Source organism: Pteronotus mesoamericanus, unplaced genomic scaffold (genome assembly GCF_021234165.1).
Source record: "Pteronotus mesoamericanus isolate MK-2021 breed Mesoamerican mustached bat unplaced genomic scaffold, CSHL_Meso_final scaffold_54, whole genome shotgun sequence".
NCBI lineage: Eukaryota > Metazoa > Chordata > Mammalia > Chiroptera > Mormoopidae > Pteronotus > Pteronotus mesoamericanus.
Window position 1 is genome coordinate 47,120,805 of NW_026555321.1, and position 4,014 is coordinate 47,124,818.

Here is a 4,014-nt window from a genome sequence, read left to right on the forward strand (position 1 = left end):
TTTAAAAGACTTTACTATCTAAAACAGAACACGAATAAGTGAGCCAATAATTACAACAGAATAAACAATGTTGTAACAAAAGCAATCACGATGGGCTAAGGGAGCAACAAAAATAAATGGAGGGGAGAGAAAGAGCAATTCTGAAGGCAGTGACACAACTTTGACCTTGTGGTGGCCAAGAGAATAACTTTTGTAGGTCTCCTCCTACGGAGAGCATAACTGCCTGAATGCCCCAGCTGCCCTGAACTCCATCCTAACATTTACAGCAAGGCCACGAGGGCACTGGCTGCTCCTTTCTGGTGATGAACATGGCGAGGATACCAAGGCAGGCCCATTGCTGGGAGCTGACTTTGACTCAGGAACTCCCCGATGGCTTTCTGAACATTTCTTAGACTAGATAGCAGTCCAGATGCTTCCACTCAACCTTCTCTTCAGCTCCTTGCAGTATGATGGTTCTCCTAGTTCCTTCACAACTTCTTTTCACACAGGGATTTCTCCTTTAAAAATCCTTCAGTGTTTAATCCTATCTTAGCATCTGCTTCTTAGAGGACCCAGATTGACTGTCCTGAAGGATAAGTAGCAGTCAGGTAGGCAAAAAAAAAAAAAAAAAAAAAGCCAGAAAATGCTTCCCAAGCAAGGAAATGGCATGAACTCAGTCAAGGAAGCAGGGAGAAGCCAGTCCTGTTAAGTAGAAGGAAGTACAAACAGTTGAGGGCTGTCCAGGACCCAGTTGGTGAGAAGGAAGGGGGTGGAGCAGGAAATGAAATGGGAATAGTGACCGGGTCAGGTCAACAAGGACTTGTGCGGGGATTTAGAGTTTGTCCAGATGACAGGAGGGAGACTTGGAGAGTTTTAGGGAGAAGAGTAACAAAATCAGGTCTGCACTGCCCAGGCAGCAAGGAAAAATGGGTGGATGGAAAGCAGGACTGGGGAATGAAAGTCAGAAGGCACTGCAGTAATTCAGGTAAGCAATCATAAGGGCCTGGCCTAGGGAGGGTAACAATGGTGGAGAAAGGAGAAGAGATCTGAGGAATATGTGTGAGATTTTCTACTTAGCAGGACTGGCTTCTCCCTGCTTCCTTGCCTGAGGTCATGCCATTTCCTTGCTTGGGGAACATTTTCTGGCTTTTTTTTTTTTTTTTTTTTTTTTTGCCTACCTGACTGCTACTTATCCTTTAGGGAGAGTCAGTCTGGGTCCTCCAAGAAGCAGATGCTAAGACAGGATTGTCAAATTGTTAGATCTTGGACACTGTCAATGATGGAGAGTGGGTGAAAGTAAGGAGTCAAGGAAAACACTCATATTTCTACTGGAAGCAGTTTATTATATGGAAGCTGACCAGTTCACCAGAAAGGAACGGTCAAAGAGAGGCCCACATTGCTGCTCATTAAGCTCCATGACACTCACAATTTGCCAGTCACATGAAATTCAAATACATAAGTCATCATTACCCCAGAAAACACCCCCAAACTCTTTAAGAGCGGTTGAAACCATCTCATGCAATATAACATTACTAGAAATGTGGTTTGACACATAAAAATTTGGCCAACTGGTCATGTAATGAAAAGTGCCTTTGGTGTTTGACAAGTCTAGGGGACAATGAGGTGGAGAGCACAGTTGGATCTATGCTTCAAGCCTGCGAGAGAGGTAGGGACAGGAGATGAAGGTTCAGTCCTCAGTGTACAGATGGAAAGTTAAGCCACAGCATGAGAACACTCTCCCTGCTGTAAGAAATGACTACTATCATGGTGGCTTAAAACAACACAAATTTATTGTCATAGCTCACAGTCCTGGAGGCCAGGAGTCCAAAATGAGATTTAACATTGCTCCAATCAAGGTATTAGCAGACCTTGTTCCTTTTGGAGACTGTAGCAGAGACTCTGCCCCTTGCCTGTCTAGCTTGCAGGCCGCATGTGGCTCAGGATGGTTTTGAATGTGGCCCAACACAAAATCGTAAATTTACTTAAAACCTTTATTTTGCTCATCAGTTTTCGTTAGTGTTTTGTATTTAATGTGTGGCCCAAAATAACTCTTCTTCTTCCAGTGCAGTCCAGAAACACCAAAAGGTTGGAGACCCTTGTCAGGTACCTGTATTCCTTAGTTCCTGGCTGTGTCCCAGCAATGGCCTCACTCCAATCTGTGTGTGTGTGTGTGTGTGTGTGTGTGTGTGTGTGTGTGTGTGTGTGTGAGAAAGAGAGAGAGAGAGAGAGGAAGAGAGTGATTGTAGTTTTATTCTCTGACTCCGGCTGACTAGCTTCCTTTTTCACTGTGATTACATCAGTCCCACTCAGGTAATCCAGGAAAATCTTCCCATCTAAGATCCTTAACTTAATCACATATGCAAAGACATTTTTGCCATGTCAGGAAACACATGTGGGGCAAAAGTAGGTTTACAGGTTATTTTTGTATTATAATTTATTAATTATTATATTATTTTCCATATGAACAACTGTAAACCTACTTTTGCCCTACCCTGTACTCCAGGATCCAGGAATAGGACGTGGGCTTTTTGGGGAGACTATTATTTTGCCTCCTGCAGCCAAGGACTCAAGACTGGAGAGCATGACCATTTATGGAACAGACAGGGCTTAGAACAGGATAAAGAGCTAAAGTCAGAGATGACTTTCAGTCAGCTACCCAGTGACATTTTCAATTCCAAGAGTATTTATCTCTTGCTTTATTGAGAAGTGAGGTTTGGCTTTTCCCCCCTCTCTTTCTGCATATGAGCGGCTTCACCAACTCAAGAACAAGGAGTTATTTTGGTGTAATAAAAGCACCTTAAACACTACAGGGATATGTAGAAGAAGCATTTCAAGGCCAGAATAATATCATAATTATCATTCCGAAGTTAATCTTCCCCAAAGGGAAACAGGGCTCTTTCGAAGTGCTTATCTCCCTTGTTCACTGAAAGGAAGGGTGTTATGAGTTCTGTGTAGAATCCCAGAAGTCCTTGCAGCTCCTTAACTAGGTCACTCTCTGCCATTAAGAAGTCACCTCTCCATCTCTAATTGATTACTTTATGGCTCTATGTCAAAGTCAAGAAAGCAGGAATGTCACACTTTCCTCCTGACCCAGGGTCAAAAGAAGCTGCCTCTCCCTGACCATTTGCTTGGTAAAGGGCTGTCTTCAGAAGTTTGTGATGGACTGGATAATTTTTTAGTATGTTAAGATCCACCCTTAATTCTCTCCTCCTTAAGCTGCAACCAGAGATTCTGGCCCTTGGGATTTCCTTTGAGTCAAGAATTTTCTGTAGTTTGTGGCAGCATAAATTCAACTAAGAGATGATGCCAGAGGTCACATAGACTTAGGTCAAATTCCTCAAAAGCAAACTCTGATACAAAGATTTATTTACAAATATTGTACTAAAGAAGTGCTCCCAGAAGAAGCTGATGAGGGAATAGGAAAGCAAGAAGAAAAGGAAAAGCCTGAAGAGGGTGCAGCATCAAGCCAGGTGTAGCCTCAGCCTGATCCATTAGGGAGCTATGAAGGGCACATTACACCTCCAAGTTTGTCTTGCTGAGAGCAAGAAAGCTGGGCTTTAATCACACTACATTAGTCAGTTATTGGCTATGAGCAACCTGGGAGGAGGCGTATGCCCAGGCACTTCCAGCTCTCTGCACACACACTGAGCATAAACAGTGCCTGGTTCAGAGGAAGTACTCAGTAAACATTTGTGGAATACATTAATTAGTATTGAGTATTGTCACTGGCTTGTTGTTGTTGTTGTTGTTGTTGTTGAAGTGTTAAATAAAATATATAGTCTGTAAGCACACTCGGTACTGTCCCTGGCCCATCCAGGCCATCTGAGAAAGTTTGGACCTCCTCTCATGTGTAAATGTGAATACATGCATTGCATGTTTGTCTAAAGCAGAATCTCAAGTAGGTTTTTGTTTTTATGCAAATAATTGAAGCAGATGCTGCCACACTAAAACCATCACCAATATTTTTACTGTAATTTCTCTGCAGCTACATATAGGTATACCAATGAAAGGAGAGAATACAAAACTGGGCATATT